Raw genomic sequence first — 24,635 nt, 5'->3', positions numbered from 1 at the left:
GGAGCAAGCATCTTTTAATTTCATGGCTGCAGTCACCATCTGTAGTGATTTTGCAGCCCAAGAAAATAAAGTCTGTCACTGTTTCCATTGTTTCCCCATCTATTTGCCATGAAATGATAGGGCTGTATGCCATGATTTTCATGTTTTGAATGTTGAGTTTTAAGCCAGCTTTGTCACTCTCCTGTTTCACCTTCATCAAGAGGCTCTTCCCTTTCTGCCATCAGGGTAATGTCATCTGCATAACTACACATTTAAACCTGAGGAAAGTCACTGCCCTGGATTACCACCAAAACTTGAATTCTCTGATTCTGCGTTATTATTTTTTCTTTTTTAAATTATGAAAGTATGATAACACACTTACAGGAGACTTGCAAAATATAAAACAAAGTTACATATAGTTCCACTATGTGTGAATGTGTGTGCTTAGTCACTCAGTCGTGTTCAGACTCTTTTTGACCTCATAGACTGTAACCCACCAGGCTCTCCTGCTCATGAAATTTCCAGGCAAGAATACAGGAATGGGTAGACTTTCCCTTTCCCAGGGGATCTTCCTGACCCAGGGATCAAACCCAGGACTGTTTCCCCATCTATTTGCCATGAAGTGATGGGACCAGATGCCATGATCTTCATTTTCTGAATGTTGAACTTTAAGCCAACTTTTTCACTCTCCTCTTTCACTTTCATCAAGAGGCTTTTGAGTTCCTCTTGACTTTCTGCCATGAGGGTGGTATCATCTGCACATCTGAGGTTATTGATATTTCTCCAGGCAATCTTGATTCTAGCTTGTGCTTCTTCCAGCCCAGCGTTTCTCATGATGTACTCTGCATAGAAGTTAAATAAGCAGGGTGACAATATATAGCCTTGACGTACTCCTTTTCCTATTTGGAAGCAGTCTGTTGTTCCATATCCAGTTCTAACTGTTGCTTCGTGACCTGCATATAATTTTAGAAAAGGCAGAGGAACCAGAGATCAAATTGCCAACATCCACTGGATCATCGAAAAAGCAAGAGAGTTCCAGAAAAACATCGATTTCTGCTTTATTGACTATCCCAAAACCTTTGACTGTGTGGATCACAATAAACTGTGGAAAATTCTGAAAGAGATGGGAATACCAGACCACCTGACCTGCTTCTTGAGAAACCTATAAGCAGGTCAGGAAGCAACAGTTAGAACTGGACATGGAACAACAGACTGGTTCCAAATAGGACAAGGAGTATGCACATCACCAGGATACAAATTCTATTCAAGTTTCCATAGACTATAAATCAGAAGTTGTTGAAATATATCCAGGGACATATAACAGGGTGTAATAATTCCATTGTCTAAAGGTAATGAAAACATTGTCTGTTCTCTTATCACTGTGGAATTATGTTAGGAATCAATATCAAAAGATATTTGAAAACAACCCAAAAAAATGTTTTCAAGTGCAATGTGACATTTACCAAGAGAGATATTTGACTTTAGCCATTGAAAGCTTCAATAAAGTTAGAAGCCTGAAAAAAATATACAGAGGGTGATTGCAGAGAAGAAAGCATTTAAATGAGAAATTAACACCAAAATGAGATATTAATATCAATGATACTTTAAAAACTCCATGTATTTGGAGATTAAATGTCCATTTAAAAATGATGGGTGTATCCAAGAAGCTATAATGAGGAAAATTAGAAAATATTGTTACAGAATAAAAATGAAAAGAGAAAACAGCAGAATTTATTGCATTCAGCTGAAATTGCTCAATGCAACTGAATATAACCTGCAATCTTGAACAAGGTATGAAAACAAATAATGGACACTAGCATGAAAGTCTGTGAAATGTGAATGAAATCTGCACTTTAGTTAATACTGTATCACATGTTAATTTCCTGATTTTTGTTTACAACATAGTATTTGTTTCTTTATATTCTCAGAATTGGATTAGAAGTTTCAAGCGTCATTATTTAAAAAAAAAATTACTGAATAGAATGCTAGATTTCTAATTTATAATCACTCAAAACTTGGATATAGTTCCAATTATTCTGGCATCTAGTATTACTGCTAAAAGTCTAGAAAGCTTATTATTTCTGTGGTAATTTTCATCTTAGCCTTCTAGGAAGATTAACTGAAAACCACCATTTTTAAAATAAGGACAATAGAAAGCATGTAATGTGTATGAAACATGTTCTCATTTCCGAAAACAACCATCAGAAACCTTCTTTCCCATGGGCACAGTGGCATCAAGAAAAAGAAGTTCCTTATAAATATGGGCAAGGACACAAAACAGAGAAACATAGCTGAGTTACAGAATTATTCTTAATAGGATGGGCATGGATTTTCAACATAGTACATTAACAGTTACATTTTAGTCTAAAAAAATAAGGGCAATGTTGAGATTCTCTAAAATTTATAACTTCCTTATTCTATCGAAGTGTTATTGTAACTTGAAAGGACCCATATATTATTTAGTTTAAGTCCTTCTGTTTTGATTAGGAAACTGAGGCATAGATTGGCCAAGTGATTTTCCCAACTTTCAATTGCATGTTATCTGTATCTAGCAGATATACATAAGAATCATGACTATTCTTTTGTCAGACATATTTTTTTCTTAAGATAGTTAAGAAATCCTCACTGATAGTTATTTTGAATCAATCAGAACTTAGTTTAAGCAGTAAAAAGTAGAAATCTGCAAGGAGGAGCCTCTTTTCATCAAGTGCCTTCGGGGGGTTGGAGGGCGGAGTGCAGGGGGCTGGGGGCGGGGGGGGGGGGGGGGGGGGGAACATTTCAGACTCTTTGTTTTATAATACAAGCATGAATCCAAGTAAACCCTAAGAACTATTTCTAATAGAGTTCAATAAAAGAAATATAAGACTAGCAGTTCATTGCAATAGAATGAAAATTATTTATCAGATAGTACTAAACCCATTAATAATCAGGATTTCATTAAAATCTCTAAGTACCCTGTAAGATAAAGAAACTAAAGTTTTTAGAACTTAAATAGCATAGGCTAGGCTAGCAATATGTTTTCCCATAGTAAAAACACAAAAGTTTTCCTAATATACTTCTCAGCACTTATTTATCTGTTGGACAACTTGGCACATTTGTATCCTAATAAAGCCTGATGACTTCATTTTCAGGAAGCAAAAATACAAACATCCTCTTAGATAGCCAGAAAGTCTAAAAATTTGTCTTCTAAGTATTAATGAGTCCAGTGTGGACATCTACCTTTTCTCTCCCCTTCTGGAAAAAAATAGCTCCACTGCTAAATTAGATGATTTCCTTTCCTGGAAGCACATTTAGCATATTATAACAACCTGAAACAGTTTACATAATACATTTTGCATGTGCACATGCATGCTAAGCCTCTTCAGTCATGTCTGCCTCTTTGTGACCCCAAGGACTGTAGCCCACCAGGCTCCTCTGTCCATGGGGTTCTCCAGGCAAGAATACTGAAGTGTGTTGCCATGCCCTCCCTCCAGGGGATCTTCCCAACCCAGGGATGGACACTGCATTTCCAGTGACTTCTGCACTGCAGGTATGTATTCTTTAGTGCTGAGCCACTGCTGCTGCTGCTGCTAAGTCACTTCAGTCGTGTCCGACTCTGTGCGACCCCATAGATGGCAGCCCACCAGGCTCCCCCATCCCTGAGAGTCTCCAGGCAAGAACACTGGAGTGGGCTGCCATTTCCTTCTCCAATGCATGAAAGTGAAAAGTGAAAGGGAAGTCTCTCAGTCGTGTCTGACTCTTAGCGACCCCATGGACTACAGCCTACCAGGCTCCTCCGTCCATGGGATTTTCCAGGCAAGAGTACTGGAGTGGGGTGCCATTGCCTTCTTCAGGGAAGCCCAAATAACACTTTTTATGTTAAACAAAATAATTTTTCAACAGAAACAATGGTCCTTAACAGAGACATTCAATAAACAGGCCAGTACTTAAATTTAGCTCAAGTTCCATGATTTTTTTTTACAAGAGAAGAACAATTCACCATACAATCTTTCTTATTTTACTAAATTCCTCATAGCAATTATCAAAATTCATACTCAGAACAGGCTCAGAACTCTGTCCAATACGAAGCCCAAGTTAACATTAGGAGGCTCATTCAATTGACAGTGCCAGAAAATTAGTCCAGGTTATAAACAATAATCAACAGAGAAACTGCTCCTTAATTGATATTTACCACTCAATGAATATCATAAACATATCACTGTATATTTGACTGCCACTTGATGACATGCGGAGCCATAATGACAACTGCCTTTGCTTGCTAACAGAAGCTGTAGAAGAAAGGCAAGGAAAATCATCATTGAAGGGATATTTCAAGAAGTCTCAATAAATGCAATTCCTATGAAATTATATCCCCAAAGAATTTTATGTGTGCCTTGAATATTCAACACATCTTCATAATAATATTTGAAAGTTATTTTTATTATTTTCATGATTATTTTTATGACTATTTGAAATGATGATTTCAAATATTTCGAGATTAAATTCATGTCTTTATAAATAAAAAGAAGAATGGAAACCGACTTTACATTATTTGTTTTGTTTAATCACTCAGTCATGTCTGACTCTTTGCAACCCCATGAACGGTAGCCCGTCAGATTCCTCTGTCCATGGGATTTCCCAGGTGAGAATACTGCAGTGGGTTGCCATTTCCTTCTTCAGGGGATCTTCCTGATCAAGGGATTGAACCTACGGCTCCTTCACTGCAGGCAGATTTTTACCCACTGAGACATTGGGGAAGCCCTATTGTACATCACTGGGCAACAGTAAATAAGGGCCACCTTGTGACAACTGATCAGAGATAAATTAAATGTGAGATTGCCAATCAATAAAATACTTAAACTGACTTTCCTTGGACTCAAGTTCCTCTTGGTTCTATCACATAAAACACTATGACCTCTTTAACATTACCCTGTTCCTGACTGATTTTGATTCCTTGTCTTGAATTAATATACAAGATGACAATCACACACACACACAAAAATGACTGGAATGTTTTCAGACTGCTTACAGGAAGCTATTGCCCCCAAAGCCCAATACAACCTGCAAACCATCACCAGAGGAAAGTGTGAGGGCTGTTCTGTAAGGAGTGAACCAGGCAGGAAAAAGGAGAAGGAAAGCAGTGAAACGGAGCAGGACCATATGGTCCCCGCCCCCCGACCATGTCGTCTGCCTGCCTTCTGTCTGTGGAGAACTTTAAAGAATGTGTAATCAGAGACGTGAGAAATACTGAAACAAAGGAAAACAGTCAGAGGAGACTACGTAACAGGAACGCAGTCATCAAGCTCAGTCAAGGACCTTTAGTTCTTTCTCAAGGGCTATAGATAATATTCTCAGCCATATTCTATGAGCTGTCTACAGATACCGAAACACCAGGTGAAGTTAACTTCGTGATGACCAGACTGTACCCAGGACATGAGCTGCCACAATTCTGAGAACTGCAAAGAAATGGAAACCAATGGACCCTGGAACGGAAGCTTAACTGTACCTAAGACAATCAAGATGATGTGGGTCAGACCACGGATGACAAATTTGAAGATGACTGTTAGAGATGACTATGCTGCTTCTGCACATAGCCCCCCTCACCCATAAAAACTCTCACACCCTGCTTGATGGGGTGGGATGTCCTCCACCCTCCCCTTTCCCCTCCCCTAGATTCAGCCAGCGTCTGAAATAAAGCAAACTTTCATTTCCACTAACCTGGCCTGTCTATTGGCTTTTGAGCAGTGAGCAGCCGGATCCACACACTCCTTTCGGTAACAGTAGCTTACAAAACGGTTGGTGATCACCAGCAACTTAAGAATATACATTAAAACTCAGAAAACAACATTTTATAAATGAGCATGCACAACTACTCAAAATGGTAGACAGCTGATATCAGCTCAGTAGCAGGAGAAGCCAACATGTTGATCAGGCCAAAGCCAGCAGTTAGATTATACTCTACAGACAACAAGGCATATCCTGCCTGTTAAACACAGAAACAGAGAAAATGCTCTAACACTTACACTTGTCTTTTTGTCAGTTTGCAAAACACTGATTGTCTTTTATTTCGCTCAATACATGAAGCATTTTCCTTTGGTTCACTGCAAACTGTAAGCTAAAAATAAAGCTTAAAATGTCAATACTTCTTGCTTTCTACAATGTGAATTTAGTGTTTTACAAACTTTTAACACACACATTAAAATGTCTAAGACCTGAGTAAATATTATTAAGATACTGCTTTGGAGACCCCGGTTCGATTCCTGGGTCAGGGAGATCCACTGGAGAAGGGCTAGGCTACCCACTCCAGTATTCTGGCCAAGAGAATTCCATGGACTACAGTCCATGGAGTCGCAAAGAGTCAGACATGTGACTGAGCAACTTTCACTTTCTATGTCAGTTCAAGATATGACTGCACTGTCTAATCCATTTTCATATTGTTCCCAAAGAGAACACTAAAAATGGGAGAGTTACTCAAAGGAAAATTTATAAACTTCAAAGTTGTTTTACCAGGGAGTGTTGAGTTTGGATTATTCAAGTGTAAATTGATGATCTGTAAAAGCTGAACCTGGCTAATGGGAAGGTGAAGATAGAAGGGTTGATCTCGGCTTCCGTAAGTTCCACACTTGCAGGAATCTCTATGGTACCTGTCGGCACCCTCAGAACAAGCAGAAGCACTGACTGTCTTTTCTGCAGATTGTCTTCCCGAGGATGTCTATCTCACTACAGGACTGGGTGGTAGAAATAAAGTCTACTTCCAAAGCTAAGGATAGTTTTCCTTACTGACCTGTGTAAATGTTTGTGTTCCCTGAACTGTGATTCGGTCTCCATTCTGTTCAAACGTGTTGCTTGGCTGTCTTTGCATTGCCCTGTAGGAATGGGGGCTTAAGGAACCCATTCAAGAAAATACTGTCTGGCTACTGCTCTGGTGGCAAATAAGTCCTTTGTCTTTGCCCTGGGGATCTTCTGAGAGTGTCCATGAAACTGTAACAGGGTTCTTGGCTTGCAAGCTGGATAAAATATTAGACCCTTCACAGTTTTTGATAACTGTGATGGCCAGGATAGAATGCTGACAGATTCATGGTTTTCTGGAAGAGAAAGAATCAGAGACTTGCAGGATGATAAGGAGGACTTCTGGGCCATCTCTGGAAATTGGTAGCAAACATATTGAGCAAATTGTACGTTTAACGGCATAATGATGGTCTTCCGCTTTAATGCCTGTTAGTGAGGAAGAGCTTACAAAGTGACTGCAGGCTGAGTACTGGGAAATAAACTCAAAGACACTCCCCAAACTGTGTCCTGACTGTGACTAACTTTTCCGAGTGGGTGAGCAGAAACTGATGACCCCTTACAGAATCAGTTAAGGAGAAATGTACCTAGACTAATTATTAAAGAAGAGAAATTTGAAGCCATGGTGAGCAGAACTCACGACTGCAGTGTGGCTGCAGATGCTCCTCTCCTCTGTCCCCATTTCTGATATCTGTCACATGTTTATATAACTGTCTGTCCTGTTGGAGCTCCTTGGAGGACTGGCAGTATATCTTATTATTTTTCAATTTTCAGGGGTCAGTCATTGAGGGCAGGAGGAAAAGGGGGCGACAAAGGATGAGATGCTTGGATGGCATCACCAACTCAATGGACATGAGTTTGAGCAGATTCCAGCAGACAGTGAAGGATGGGGAAGCCTGGTATGCTGCAAGCCATGAGGTCACAAAGAGTTGAACACCACTTGAATGAACAACAAATAAATATTTGTTTAATAAATAAAAAATAAAAGATTAAATTAGATGACTAGATGGATGTTTAGATGGAGGAACAAACAAGGAATAAGGGGTCTGATCTGGCTAAGAGGAATGTCAAGCTCAACCTCTTGAGGATACCCAGGGAGCCTCTAAACTCAGAAACAGAGTCTTTGACTTTGTTCTCAGCCTGGGATGGTGATTCAGCTACCATGTTTGGCATGACGATGAGTCCAGGCAGCAATGGTGACCACAGACTCATTCAGCAGCTTAACTCCAGGTGGTCCTATCAGGCTCTTATTGAGAGCCTCTATATGGTGATGCAGCTTTGTACAGTTTGTGTGGGTGGGTGGGTGTGTGCTCATTTGCATCTGACTCTTTACGACCTCGTAGACTGTAGCACAGGAGGCTCCTCCATCTGTGGAATTTTCCAGGCAAGAATACTGGAGTGGATTGACATCCCTTTCTCCAGGGTATCTTCCTGATCCAGGGATCGAACCCACATCTCCTGCACTGGCAAGTGGCTTCTTCACCCCTGCACCTTTATGTCCCCAGAGCAGCAAGTGTTTAATCTGCTGGTCTGTAGACTGGCAGTATTGATGGCATTGCTGCTAATATAAGACTTTGGGTGGATCGTGGGATTCATTTCACTGAGCTGCAAACCACCTCCACACCAGCCATAATCAAGAGTTAATGCACCTTGCTTATTGCTACAGAGCTGCTCTCACTCTCCGTCCCTTTTACTTTCACCTCAGATGCTTTGAAAAGAAAAAAGATTATGAGTGGAGTTAAAAATTTCCCTGCTCCCAAGAGGAAATAATAGTCATGTACACCTGTCCAAGGGCTTCCTAGGTGGCTCAGGGGTAAAGAACCTGCCTGCGAAGGGAGGAGATGTGGGTTTGATCCCTGGGTTAGGAAGATCCCCTTGAGAAGGAAATGGCAACCCACTCCAGTATTCTTGCCTGGAAAACCTCATGGACAGAGGAGCCTGGTGGGCTGTGCTCCATGGAGCTGCAAACAAGTCTGACAGGACTTAGCGACTAAACAACAACGTTTCTCTGCTCTCAAGAGGGAATAATGATCATCTGCATATGTGCTAGTCGTGTATACTTGTTCAGATATGCTAAGAACTCTGAGGAGGGCAGGACTTAAAGCTTTACAATTCTGTCCCATAGGCAACCAAATCACAATCTGCTGGGACGGAGACAGGGGCACCAGGATTCAGCTGACTGAGTTCAGCATGGGGAAGAAAAGCTAAATGACCCTGTGTATGCAGCCCTTTGGGCTGAGTCAATGTATCATTTATGGGCTTTCACTGCTGAAGATACAACGGGTATTCACATTTCACTGCAAATTTCATAAAGTCCAGAGGGGATTCACCCAATCAGGGTGAGTTAATGCATGGAAATGCTAATGGAACTTGTAAATCACTCCCCAATTCTTTTTTTTTTTCTATTTTCTCTCAGATAGTCCAGCAGAAACAACAGAATCTCAGGAGAAAAAGGTGAAATCACACCTCGAGGACTTAAAAGCCTGCAGGGATAGCACAAGATGCAGTATCTTAAAATAACAGCCAAGTTTGGACACCAAAAAAGGCTAATGGGTGCTGGAGGCTTACAGTGGATAATTGCTAAGTGGCTTAAGCTGTCGATCCTATAGCCTCAGCTATTTCAAACATTGTGCATGTGTACACGCTAAGTTGCTTCAGTCGTGTCTGACTCTCTATGACTCAATGGACTGTAGCCCACTAGGCTCTTCTGCCCATGGAATTCTCCAGGCAAGAATACTGGAGTGGGTTGCTATGCCCTCCTCTAGGGATTTTCCTGACCTAGGGATAGAACCTGTGTCTATCACATCTCCTGCATTGGCAGGTGGGTACTTTACCCCAGGGCCACCTGGGAAGCCCATTCCAAACACTAACTGCAACTAAATCGACCTCACTGACTGATGGCACTTGGTATGCTATCTCCAACATGTTTTTTTTCTGTTCCACTGGCATTCAAGGTCCGAGACCAATTTATATTCATATGGCAAGGTCTTTAATATGGTTACAGTGCCTCTTTAATACCTGAATTCCTCTACTATTTGCCATGAAGATTTAGCATGGAGTGGCTTTACTTTTCAATGTTCAAAGTTGTTACTGTATAGATGATAAGTGCTATTAGTGGACAAATTAGAAAGTTCAGCCAGCAGGAGTGAATAATGAATTCTGACAAAACTGAGGAACTATCCGGGCAAGCTTCCTCTAGCAGTCAAGGAAAGACAGCTATCTCTTTAGGCTCAAGCATCATAGGAGGCTCAGCAACTTAGTGGACTCTGAGTCCTAGAGAGAGTATGGTCTTACTTGGACAGTTGACTCAGTCTCCATTATCAGCCAACACACAAATCCAGTACCCTTAAACTGACACCCAAATCAACAGGCTATGCTGGAAGCTCCTGGCAAGCTGTGGTCCACTGTCTACCTTTGTAGCCCTACAACTTTAATGACTCCTCTGAGATACAGGTCTCCGTGGTTGAAATGGGTTGATTCACCCCTGGCAAAGAGAGGCAGCCTCCACCCAAAATCCCCCGAAGCAAAGCTGCTGGTTCAGTGAGGTCCTCAATTCAGGGAAGTGTCACCAAATACTGGGGCTTGCTTCACTAACAGTTTAGCTAAACTGAAACCAATGGTGTCAACTAGGATGCTGATGCTGTTGGTCCTCAGTTCCAGCTTCACAGAAATGGAAATAGATGTGTTCTCTTCACTCAGGGGCCAGCACTCAAGGTCATTCACGAAACTCCAGCCAACATGCTTCCTGATGTGCGTGTCTGTGTGTTAGTTGCTCAGTTGTGTCCGACTGCTTGCAACCCCTTGGGGACTGTAGCCCACCAGGCTCCCCTGTCCATGTAATTTTTCAGGCAAGAACACTGGAGTGGATTGCCAATCCTTTCTCCGGTTGCTTCCTGATAAACCCTGCTATATCCCCTGACTCTTGGGATGTTGTCAATGACCTAAATGTTTGGTCTTCCCCTTAGAATGCTGCAGACTGACAAACGAAACACATGCCTCCCTGGAGGCACAAACTGTTCAAATCAGAGCTGCCCACAATAAGGATCTGAGGAGACCAACTGGAATCAAGCTGATTGAGGCTGCACTGTGGCCATTGCCGTCTGTGCTCATACCAATCACAGCAGTACATCCATCGTCCCAGACTGAGCATGAAGGGAGTGCCTGCTTCCGACACGGGGCTACCCGAGTGTCCTGAGGTGGCTGAGTTCGACGTCCTTCTGAGCCAGATCAGAGCCCTTTTCCCTGTTTGTTTGCTCCTCCATCTATCTAGGCATCCATCTATTATTACATCTAGCTTAATCTTTCATTTTTCTTTTTACCTATTAAACAAATATTTACCAACCCCTAGAAATTCAGAAACAATCAGATATACTGTCCATCCTCTAAGGAGCTCTAACAGGACAGATAGATATATAAGTATGTAATTTATAATACAATGTGCTAATTATACTAATAGACGTAAAGTATAAGAGGGTCATCTATACCAGATTATGCAATCAAAGGAGGCTTCCTGGAGGATATGACATTGAAATAATTCTCAGGCCAAGGAGAAGTCATTAGGAGAAGTAAGAGTGTCTGATAGCAAAAAATGTAGCCGTGAAAGTCATCATGCTCAGAGAGAAAGAGCTTGGGTCTTAGAGCAAGGAAGAAATAAGTTTTTACCTCCATTCTCTAGCTGTGTGGAATGGAACAATATTTAAATTTTATGAATCTCACGTTTGTCATCTAAAATATGGAGATAATGATACCCACTGCATAAGGTTTCCCTTTTGTCAAGCGTCCCAAAGCTGAGTGGGATGCTATGACTCTCCAATACTCCTAACTCATACCCGTTGGTGTCCCATATATACTTCCTAATTCTCAATACCTTGACTGCATTTCTATGCTTCTGTTTGTTTGTTTGTTTGTTTTTTCTATTCCTACCATTATTTCTTCCACTGGCTATTTCCCATCAACTTGGCTATTACAGAAATAGAAATTTTCTCACATACTTCTATACTTCCTTCATTCTTAAAAAAAGAAAGAAGAAGAAGAACCTGATCATTCTTGCTCCAAAACGAGTAATGTACCCCAGACCTTCTCTTCCCCAGAGTCAATATTCTTTAAAGACATAAGAGCAGCAGTAATAGCAACAATTGGAAAAGACCCTGATGCTAGGAAAGGCTGAAAGGAGAAGGGGAAGATAGAGGATGAGATGGTTGCACGGCATCACCGATTCAATGGACATGAGTCTGAACAAACTCTGAGGGATTGTGAAGGACACAGAAGGCTGGAGTGCTGCAGTCCATGCAAGCAAAGAGTCAGACACAACTGGTGACTAAACAATAACAGCAACAATACAATAGAATTATTTAATGAAAAGTTACAATAAGCTAGGCACTTTGAGGATGTTCATATCTATTTTACATTCATTGTCTCACGTAAATTAAAACAGAAGTCTATGAAATAGGCTCTATCATCCTTGTTTCCTGGATTGAAAAGATGAACCAAGTTCTATGTAAACACAAAGTCTATGCACCTAATCACTGCACTAAATTTCTGAACTACTTCCTTACAATTCACCCTTTAACATTTCAAACTGGTCCCCAGACCAGAAGCAATAGCATTAGTTGGAAACTTGCTGCTGCTGCTGCTGCTGCTAAGTTGCTTCAGTTGTGTCCGACTCTGTGCGACCCCATAGATGGCAGCCTACCTGACTCCTCCATCCCTGGGATTCTCCAGGCAAGAACACTGGAGTGGGTTGCCGTTTCCTTCTCCAATGCATGAAAAGTGAAAAGTGAAAGTGAAGTCGCTCAGTCATTTCTGACTCTTCGTGACCCCATGGTCTGCAACCTACCAGGCTCCTCCATCAATGGGATTCTCCAGGTAAGAGTACCAGAGTGGGGTGCCATTGCCTTCTCCGTGGAAACTTGTTAGAAAGAAAAATTCTCGAGATCCACCCTAGACCTGCTGAATCAGAAACAACAGGTGTAGGGTCCTGCAATCTGCTTCTTGTGGGACTTTAACACAACCTAGCCTGAAAACCACTGATCTAGATGTCAAAATGGCAAATAATTTCACGTGCTTAAAACAAGTAAAATGAACCAGGTATAGGCAATATTGGGGAAGTCATGGATGATCTGCCAAAATGGGGAGCTCATGACCTGTCTAATGGGTGCAGTCTCTAGTTATTTTCAGGCACTTTTGTTGCAATGAGAAAACCCAGATGCTTAGAACTTTCAAGAAAACTTGGAAGTCTGAACTTGGATGTGAAGTATCTTTATATTTTTTGATATCGGCAAAAATCATGTCTTTAAAGTTTTGTTGTGCTACCGTGGAATAGACCAAACAAAATACAGACTTAGATACAAGTCTGCATAAGGACAGCAAGTTTGTAGCTTCTGTTTTAATGCCTGAATGCTATTTCTTCCATGAATGCTGCTGCTAAGTCACTTCAGTCCTGTCGACTCTGTGCAACCCCATAGATGGCAGCCCACCAGGCTCCCCTGTCCCTGGGATTCTCCAGGCAAGAGCACTGGAGTGGGTTGCCATTTCCTTCTCCATTTCATGAAAGTGAAAAGTGAAAGTGAAAGTGAAGTCGTGTTCAACTCTTAGCGACCCCATGGACTGCAGCCCACCAGGCTCCTTTGTCTGTGGGATTTTCCAGGCAAGAGCACTGGAGTGGGTGCCCCTGCCTTCTCTGATTTCTTCCGTGAATACTGCACTGGTAAACTCCCTGGTGGCACTAGTGGTAAAGAACCTGCCTACCAAAGCAGGAGATGGAAGAGACTCAGGTTCGATCCCTGCATCAGGAAGATTCGCCTGGCAAAGGAAGTGGTAACCCACTCCAGTATTCTTGCCTGAAGAATCTCATGGACATTCATGTCAATGTATGGCAAAACCAATACAGTATTGTAAAGTAAAATAAAGGAAAAAAGAATCCCATGGACAGAGGAGCCTGGTGGGCTACAGCCCATAGGGTCACAAAGATTTGGACATGACTGAAGCAACTTAGCATGCACAAAACTCACCAAGGACTTCCCAGACCTCACTTTCTTCAGCGCATCCCACCATTGACTCCTTCTCCCTTCTGGGAACTGTCGCCTCTATATTCGAAGCACAGCTCTCTCCTAGTTGATACTGTGTCTTTAATTGCTCCTTCCCTTTCATCTTCCCTTCCTCGTTTTAGCCTCCCTGAGCTCAGCTGTTACTCCAAAATTCCTTTCATCTAACTCTTCCTCAATACTCACTTCCAGATGAGTCACATCTAGAGGACCTTTTTTCCAAATTCTATTCCTACATTTTCAATTGCTTGCCTGTATTCTCTCTAAAAATCACATTGATACCCCAAATCTGTTCAATCTAAATGGAATCCTGTTCTCGTCACAACCCACTTCCACTCCTGAGTACCCCGTTTCTGGCAACGCCACTACCCATTTCCTTAAGGACATATTCTGCTGTCTTCCAGAAAGCCAGTGCTCCCTTAATCCAGCTATATGGAACACTCATACCATGACGGCTTCAGGATATATACTTTCCCTTTACATCTTTAATAATGCTTAGTCTACCCAGCTTGCTTTAAGAACAACTTAGAATATAAACCAAAGGAAAACTTAACATTATTTATAGTTTTATCTTATCTACTCAACTATATTTTAATACCCTTGAAAGCAATGAGTATATGACTAGCTCCATATCCTTCATGAACACAATAAATATACATAGGTATTTACTGAATTATTTAATTACACAATGTTCACACAGGCTTATTCTGCATTATACAGTATCTCGACAAATATTTACCAACTTTAAACAGATTTAACTTTTTATATAGCAGAAAGGTTTTTCCATTTAAAAGAACTGTATAGTAAATTTCTTTTTTAATCAGTAAAGTAAATAAAAACTCATCATATTTAGCTGTTTTGTAGATCTATTTGCTTGGTCTATTTATTTTATTTATTGATTTATACTACTTTGCTCAAACCTGAAATTTTTTTCTGCGAAAATCAGTGTTAATACTGGTGAGCATCATGCACAAAAATCTGTGTCCTTTCAAGGACCAAAAGCCTTACAGACTCAAAAAAGTAAGTTAAACCGGTTTGGAGACACCAGGCCACTGGGCAGCACTGTCCTGTCTTATCCTCTAGGCATCTGAACCACGCAGATTAGCCTGAGATACATCACACTTGGGCTCTGGAAGAGCCCAATCCCATTTAATATTTTCTACCCTTTGTATATATATGGCGTCTAATTTTACTTCCCTTTATCCTCTTCAGATATAAGAAGTACCACAATCTACGGAAGTGTGTGGCTGAATACCCTTTCAGGTCATAGGAAACATCACGCTGCCGCCTCACAGACTCTCCCTCAGCACTGCAAACAACTGATGAATTTAAAGTAAGTTATTTTCTTTTGCTGGAGAACAGTGAACTCCACTGTGACTGCCCTGAAGATAAAAGCCTTTCAGTTCCTTGAAAAGGTGGCCAGGAAGAGACAAAACTAGGTACTACCTAGCTCAAGAGACTAAATAATCAGTTTTCAAAAAAAAAAAAAGGTCCTCAATCTTTTTGTTGATTACACAAACATATTTTAAAGTGTATTACATACAAGGTATTGAACTAGATGTTATGAGAAAAGCACAAAGAGGTGGTTCATAAACAAAAAAAAATAATGTAAGAAAGGAAATGAGATATATACAAAAATCATTATAAATCAGGTAGAAGACTTTGCATATCAAAAAAGAAATACAGGTAAAGTGTTCTGGAAATTCAAAACAGGTTCAGTTTGATGAACATTTACATAATGTTTACTATGCCAGACCTTTAAGAAACAGAGTGAAGTAGATGAGTCAATTATATAAACTGATAATTTCAATTTAAAGTGTTAGAAACAAGCAAAGGATCCCACGGAAAAATAAGTTGCCAGATGAGCAAGACACAGGACATAGGCCAGACATATCCTGGCATGTCCTATGCCAGACACAGGACAATAAAACAGGATGAGGTAGCTGGAGAATCTAGTGCCGCAAACCATGAGGCAAGGAGTTGTAAAAAAGAGAATCAAGAAAAGTAAGCAAAGGCGAGTTTAAAAAGGTTTTACACATCAAGCCAAAGAATTTAGATTTTTCTCATGGGAAATAAGCAGTCAAAGAAGGGTTGAGGAGAGATATGATAAGGAAGGAGAGGAATCAGATTGGAGAAATATTTTAAAAATAAAGCTCACACAGACATATTGACCTTATTTATTTACTGCTCATATTTTTCCTTAATTTAAAACACATCTTAGAATCATTTCAGGCTGATACAATATTGCAAAAATAGGACAAAGAATACCTTGTTTCCCTCACACACACTTCCAAAATATTAACACTGTAAAAAACAAGAAAATGTCATTGAAACAATATTACAATCTAATACACCGACCTTATTCAACTTTTATCCTGTCGATGGCCTTAGTCAACTTTTATCCTGTCGATGTCCTTAGTCTTTTGTCAAGATCCAATCCCGGATCATTTGTGACATTATTTTTGATGCATTTTTACTTTAATCTGGAACAATTCAGTCTTTCTTTGTCTATTAAGGCCTTGATATTTTGAAGAGTACTGGACATTTTGTCAAATGTTCTTAATTTCGGTTTAGCTAATACTTCCTTATGAATAAATTCAGATTATACATATTTCATACAATTATCCCAGAAGTGATAATGTGTGCTTCTCAGTATGCCACTTATCCGGAGGCACATGCTGTCGGTTTATCCCACTGACTGACTTGCAGTGTTACTGTTGATCACTTGGTTAAGATGGCTCTGCCAGGTTTCTTCCCAGTAAAGTTACCTTTCCCTGTGTAATTAAGAATCTTATAGTAGATACTTGGAGCTTAGATAAACGTCCTGTGTTTCACTCACATTCATTCATTCATTTTAATATTCACTGATGATTCTTGCTTGAAACAGTTACTATTATGGGGGCTGCCAGTGGTGGTTTTCTAAAAACTTTCATTTCTTCTATACTTATTAGTTGGCATTTTCCAGTAAACAAGGGCGTTTTCTTTTCCTTTATTTGTTTATTCATTCATATATATCTTTTTTACCAGTAAAAATGCATGGATTTTTATTTTATTGTATGGATTATAATCTGTTACTGTATTTAATTACTTTGTTGTTCAAACTGTCTGAAATTTGGCCAGTGGGATTCTCTTCAAATTGTCCCCTGTGTCTTTTGAAATATCGTCATTAAGTTCTGAGCATTTTCTTACCTCCCAATAGAGCAAGATTTTCCATCACCTTCTCCTTTTTTTTCTTTGTCTCAGCCTTGGAATCAACCAATTCTCCAAGGAGCTCTGGTTCTATTTGATAGAGGCTGCTATTTAGAAACCAAAATTTGAGGCCTAGTTGTTCTCATTATTACTGAGCACCATTGCTTCTATGCCCTCTTAGAAGACATAGCAAGAGAAATTTTATAAATTTATGAATGCATGTGTGTACATTCAGAGAGACAGAGAGAGCTCTTATTGATCTTCCTCCTCTGTGGATAAGTATATATACACAATATACTTATTTATTAAATCTTGGAAAACCCATAAAGCATCTTTGAAATTGCTACCTCATAGCCTTGTAAAAAAAACAATTAAAAAAAAACACAAAAACCGAACTAAAGGTTCATCATTGTACCATTAACCTTTAGTGAAAACAGTCAAGTTCTGGCTTTCAAAGTTATTTCTTTTATTTCTCTCCAAGATGCTTATATCACTCATCTGTAACAGTTAGGCTCATTTGCTAGTTTATAGTACATTTTGTTTTTCTTTATTCTTATGTGAAATATTAATGTGCTTCTAAAATTCAGAACTCAGAGTTACTCTCCTTCTACTGTTTTTATTCCATCATAATCATACTTTGACCAACACCAATTATGTCTTTTAAGCAAAACCATTAACATCTGACTTATTCTTCCCATTTTGACTATAACACAAATGAAATATATACATATGTTTTTATTTCTTTTTTACATGAAAAATAGCATATTATAGATATTCTTTGACACTTTGCTTTTTTCACTTCTACAGTATATCCTAGATATAACTTTATATTCATTCATAATTTTGTTCGTTTCTGTCAAACAACCCCTCTAGGTTGGGAGGGGGAGGGAGATGGGAGGGAGGTTCAAGAGGGAGCAGATATATGTATACCTATGACTGATTCATGTTGATATTTGACAGAAAGCAACAAAATTCTGTAAAGCAACTGTCCTTCAACTAAAAAAGAAATAAGTTTTTTAAAAAATGTTTCTCATTTTTTGACACCTGCATTGCAGTCAGACTTTTTCAAGTTTTACAATGACAAAAATGTCTGTTTTTAGTCATAGTGTAATACCTTTTAAAAATGTTTCTCATTTTTTCACACCCACATTGCAGTCATAGTGTAATACCTAGTACTGGATAAGACTAATCGCCATAAACAACTATAAAACTGGACAAAATATATGAAGCAACCTCTCAGATTCTGGACAATATGCAACACAGGACTGTGATTCCCTAGGCAAACAGAAACTTAGAGGTGAGCCACATAATTTTTCTTTCTTCTTGGAGTTACTCTCTGATCTGAGAAGACAGTAGAGGACAAGTAATGAACAGAGGCCACTCTGGGCTGAAATTCAGGGCTGTTAAAGGAGAAATCTCAGAAGGTGCTCCAGAATTTGTATAGGGTTTCCCCTCACGCTAATTTTTTTTAAAATTGTGGTAACAGTCACTTAAAGGAAAACATTACTATTTTAACCATATTTAACTGCACAGTTCAGTGGCACTAAGTACCTTCACATTGCTGTGCCACTCTCACCATCATCCATATCCCAGGCTTTTCACCTCCCTAAACTGTCCCCATTAAACACTAACTCCCATCCCCTCTCGTGCCCCATCCCCCAGGCCCTGTTATCTAACAATGTACTTTCTAGACTCTACGAATTTGTCTATTCTAGGTATCTTGTATAAGTGGTATCAAATAGTATTTGTCAGCATCTAATGTACAATGGAATGCATTTTCCCTTAAGTCTTTGACTTACTAAAATGAGTCCCATGTAGAGACAGAGAAAGAGAAAGAGAGAGCTTGCTGTACACCTGAAACTAATAGAACATTATTAATCACATATAGTCCAGTATAAAATAAAAAATGTTTAAATGGAAAAATCACTGTGGTAAAAAATAAATAATTTTTTTTAAAGCCTTGGAGGGAACATGCTCACTTGCCAGTAAATTAACTGCCTGCCAGAACTGAAATCTAACACTATTTAAAGGAGGATTATGAAATCCAAACCGTCTGAATGAAGAGTGCATAGTATGCTGCGTGCAATCAAAATGTACTAGTTATGTAAGAAGAAGAAACATGTGACTTATAACCAAGAGGCAAAAGCCAAATAAACACAAAAAGTTCCAAATGTGTCCAAATATTAGAATTAACTAAAGATTTTTTAAACACTGATAACAAATATGTTTAAGAATTTTTCATAAGCTAAATACAATGAGTGAAACAGCTGGGAGAAAGTTAACAAATGAAACTGTAAAAAAGACAAACAGAAACTCAAAATATATACAAAATATATATATAATACTGAAAAAAAATGTTGAATGGGGTTAACAGGAGATACTATAAAAGAAAATACCCATGAATTTGAAGATGCAGAAGAATATCTCATAGTCTAATATAAATGTAATTGAAGTTTCAGAAGAAGAGTAAAGAAAGATTAGGAGAGAAAAATATTTAAAGAAATAGTGGCTAGATTCCATACATATGCAATAGAATACGATATTTCTCTTTCTCTTTCTGACTTACTTTACTTTGTATAATAGGTTCTAGGTTCATCCACCTCATTAGAACTGACTCAAATGTGTTCTTTCTTATGGCCGAGTAATATGGTACTGACGGAGAAGGCACTGACACCCCACTCCAGTACTCTTGCCTGGAAAATACCATGGACAGAGGAGCCTGGTGGGCTACAGTCCATGGGGTCGCAAAGAGTCGGACATGAATGAGTGACTTCACTTTCATGCATTGGAGAAGGAAATGGCAACCCACTTCAGTGTTCTTGCCTGGAGAATCCCAGGGGTGGGGGAGCCTGGTGGGCTGCCGTCTATGGGGTCAAGGTCACACAGAGTCGGACACGACTGATGCAACTTAGCAGCAGTATCAGCAGCAATATGGTACTGAAGAATTTTTGTACAGGGCAGCAGTGAAGAAACAGACATAGAGAACAGACTCATGGACCTGGGGAGAGGGGAGTAGAGGGTGAGATGTATGGAAAGCGTAACATGGAAACTTACATTACCATATGTAAAATAGGTAGCCAACAGGAATTTGCTGCATGGCTCAGGAAACTCAAACAGGGGCTGTGTATCAACCTAGAGGGGTGGGGTGGGGAGGGAGATGGGAGGGAGGTTCAAAAGGGAGTGGGTATATATATACCTGTGGCTGAGTCATGTTGAGGTTTGACAGAAAATAGCAAAATTCTGTAAAGCAATTATCCTTCAATAAAAAATAAATAATTTTTTAAAAAAAGGATTAGTGGCTAATTTTTTTTCCGAATATGATGAAAAATATAAACCCAGATACTCAACTGTCTCAACAAACCCCACAGAAGATAAATACAATGAAAGCTATACTGAGGCACATCATAGTCACATTAATGGAAACCAAAGATGAATTTTAAAATCATGAAAGCAATCAATGAAATAAACACATTTCATAATGATGAACAGTTAGCAATACAGAATACAATGAAACAATACTGTTAAGGTATTGAAATAAAAGAAAAAATCCTCATAGTCTGCAATTCTCTATACAACAAAAATAGTATTCTCAATATGGAAGCATAGTAAAGTCATTTTCTCACAAGAAAATTTGAGCAAATTCATCAGCAAAAGACCTGAACCTAAGAAATATTAAAGAAAGTTCTTTAAACTTAAAAAAGATGATATAAAATGGACCTTCAGATCTAACTAGAGAATAAAGAATGCCAGACACAATAAACATGTAGATAATTTGTCTTTCATGTCTTAATTTCTTTAAGCTTTTTAAAAACAAAATAGCATCAGTGTATGTGTGGGTTTATAGTATGTGTAGAAGTAAAATGCATGACAATAATGGCACAAAGAACAGTGATAAATGGAAGTTATACTGCTGTAATCCTCTTACACCACGTGTGAAGTGGCAAAATATTAACTCATAATAGGATGTGTGATAAATTAAGGATTCCATATTTTAAATACTTAGGTCAACCACCTATTGGAGGTTAAACCTAAGAGAGATAATAAAAACATAATTCTAAAAAATGTTCAATTAATTCAAAAGAAGACAAGAAAGGAAAAGAAAACACACCACCACCATCTTCATCATCATCAGTAATAGGAACAAAGATGGGCCATGTGGGAAAGTAAGTAAGTTTTATTACAGAATTTCTAACCTTATTCTATCACTGACAAGAATACAGGAAAATATTAATGACTGAGACCTAGTCTAGACTTAAAAATCTGAAAATGATTGCTTCATCTGAATTTTTAAATTTGTTTATTCAAATGATATATATTGACCACCTACTCTGCCAATCATAAGAAAATCACTGTTCAGTAAATCAGGGTCACAATGCTTAAAAAGGTCACTTCCTTTCCTTGCAGACCACCTAATTGAGAAGACAGACACTAAACAACTGGCTACAGAATTGTGAGCTAGAAACTGAGAATAATTCTTCTGGGAGAAGAGAAGTGTCAGGAGAATAACAAAATGTCTTATTAAAGCATGAGTAGAACATTTAACAAAATATCCCAAATAATGGTCTTTAGTTATCACATATTAATATCACACACAAAAAAATAATTCAAAGCAGTGTTAGCAAAAGCTTGAGGGAGAGGTACTATTCTTCCTAGTGAGTTGGAATAAAATTGGTAGAATAACTCTGGAAAGTGATTGGAAATATCTATAAAAGTTTTGGAAATACAGATAATCATGATGGTGTGATCACTCACCTAGAGCCAGAAATCCTGGAATGCGAAGTCAAGTGGGCCTTAGGGAGCATCACTACAAACAAAGCTAGTGGAGGTGATGGAATTCCAATTGAGCTATTTCAAATCCTAAAAGATGATGCTGTGAAAGTGCTGCACTCCATATGCCAGCAAATTTGGAAAACTCAGCAGTGGCCACAGGACTGGAAAAGGTCAGCTTATATTCCAATCCCAAAGAAAGGCAATGCCAAAGAATGCTCAAACTACCAGACAATTGCACTCATCTCACACGCTAGTAAAGTAATGCTCAAAATTCTCAAAGCCAGGCTTCAGCAATACATGAACCATGAACTTCCAGATGTTCAAGCTGGCTTTAGGAAAGGCAGAGGAACCAGAGATCAAATTGCCAACATCTGCTGGATCATGGAAAAAGCAAGAGAGTTCCAGAAAAACATATATTTCTGCTTTATTGACTATGTCAAAGTCTTTGATTGTGTATATCACAATTAACTATGGAGAATTCTGAAAGAGATGGGAATACCAGACCACCTGACCTGCCTCTTGAGAAACCTGTATGCAGGTCAGGAAGCAACAGTTAGAACTGGACATGGAACAACAGACTGGTTCCAAATAGGAAAAGGAGTACATCAAGGCTGTATATTGTCACCCTGCTTACTTAACTCATATGCAGAATACATCGTGAGAAACACTGGGCTGGAAGAAGCACAAGCTAGAATCAAGATTGCCAGGAGAAATATCAATAACCTCAGATACGTGCTTCATTAATGTTCAAGAAAAAGAAACAAAACCACAAAGTTCTGTCATTAACTAAGGACGAGGGCAACTTAGAGTACTGGGGATACTCTGTTACCTGACTATCAACACTCAGATCTTAGGGACAAATAAACTGCGTATTTTCTAGAAGATACTGTGCATGCCGGCTAAGTCACTTCAGTCATGTCCATCCTGTGACCCTATGGACTGTAGTCCACCAGGCTCCTCTGTCCATGGGGATTCTCCAGGCAAGTACACTGGCATGGGTTGCCAAGCCCTCCTCCAGGGGATCTTCCTGACCCAGGGATTGAACCCTTATCTCCTGCGTCTCCTGCATTGCAGGCGGATTCTTTGCTGCTGAGCCACTGGGAAAGCCCAGAAGATACAGTAGTGCATGGCAAAGACCTGAAATCCTTACAAGCTGCCCTTTCTTGCTACCTTCAGGATCTGATTTCTGGATCCAGTCTAAACTGTGGCTTCAGAAGAAGCCTAAAAATAAAGCCGTTAATGGCTTTAGCTGCAGCACTGGAGTAAACTGTCAGCACTCAACAGAACACAGAGCCTAGAATATTAGTTCTGTACATATATGTTCATGGTAACTGCCACCTGGAGACTAACTCCCTCCCTTTTTTCTCCATCAGAGAAAAAGAACCATAGAGGCAAAAGGATTCGTCTACTTTTACACAAAGTTTCATACCAGAACTTACACTGGAATTCATTTTCCTATCTCATATACAGAAACAGGGTTATCGGGATTGACTCACTTGCCCCAAACTACTCAGCTACAGGATTCTAATTTGGTTTAATTATATTCCAAAGTTTATCTTCTTTCTGAATTATAATCAAATAATTCTTCAATTATTCAATGGAATATTATTTGATTGATAAATCTGTCCAATACTATTAAATCATTGTATTCACTTAACACCTCTATCTTACTAGCACAAAAGGAGAAATTGTCTCTTCTTATACTTGTTTTCCTTGTTACAAATACATTTTTAAAATTATTATAATTTGAATATTATCTCTTTAAGAATTTTCCTTGTGATTGCTTTCCTTTTACTTTTATGTGACTCTCTAAAAGACCCAATACTTTTAAAAAGCAGGTGTCATGTCATATAACTGCAGTTTTCCTGTTAAAGTTTAATTTTGCTTCTATCCCCTTATTATTTCTTTGCTGTCAATACCACACACAAATGCATAACAATAGCAGCACTCACAGATTGACAAAAAGCCCTTTGCCTGCATGGCTAATGTTATTTTATTGCTTCCCTATAGCCTCTGATTAAATATATTTGTATATTTAGGATGTTCTTATAGCACAGCCATTTCCTACATGGAAGGGAAATTTCCTTGTGGTGGTGACTATTGTTTTTCAGTAGATAGAACAGTTTCTAAATCACCTTGCTAGGTCAAGGTAAAGACCTAGGTCAGGTAAAGACCTAGGTAAAAGATTGTAACTGAATGTAACAAGAGGTCAGCTTCCCTTGGAGACTTCTGGGAAATGCCTTTTTCCATTGTGAGCTATGTACATGGTGAGTATCCAGGCAAGGAAACTATTATTTGCCTCCCATATTGTCATATTTAATTCATCTTTGTGATGTGGAAATGTGTATGGTAAAAAAGAAAATATGTATTCATCTAATGAATGAGATCAGAAGAGATTTTGCTTTTCAAATACGTTCTGTCAGTTGGTTAGAGGTAAAAAAAAATAATAACATTTCTTTATAACGTCCTAGGACCTATTCTGGAGAAGGAAATGGCAACCCACTCCAGTATCCTTCCCTGGAAAAATCCCAAGGGTACAGACCATGGGATCTCAAAGAGGTGGACACAGCTAAGCATTTGTCAATGGTAGGAGCAGAAATTACTCTAGGTAATCTACCTCTCTGATTTCAATGTATTTCTTCCAAATATCTTACAAGGGACCATCGACCCATTGTCACTTGCAGCTCAGGGTGGTCAATTAGCTTATCCAAGGTCACACAGGAAAGAGATGACTAGAGCCTGAATGCAAGCCCAAGTCTCCTGTTGTTCCTTACACTGGAGGCATACTTCTCGTCACAATGTAAACATGTTAAAGTAAACGAGTGGAGGAAAAAAATGCAATGAGAATTACACCGTTTATTCAGTCTACTACACTGCAGTTGTTAAGGA

This window comes from Budorcas taxicolor, chromosome 25 (genome assembly GCF_023091745.1).
Source record: "Budorcas taxicolor isolate Tak-1 chromosome 25, Takin1.1, whole genome shotgun sequence".
Lineage (NCBI taxonomy): Eukaryota > Metazoa > Chordata > Mammalia > Artiodactyla > Bovidae > Budorcas > Budorcas taxicolor.
This window is presented reverse-complemented; position numbering follows the sequence as displayed.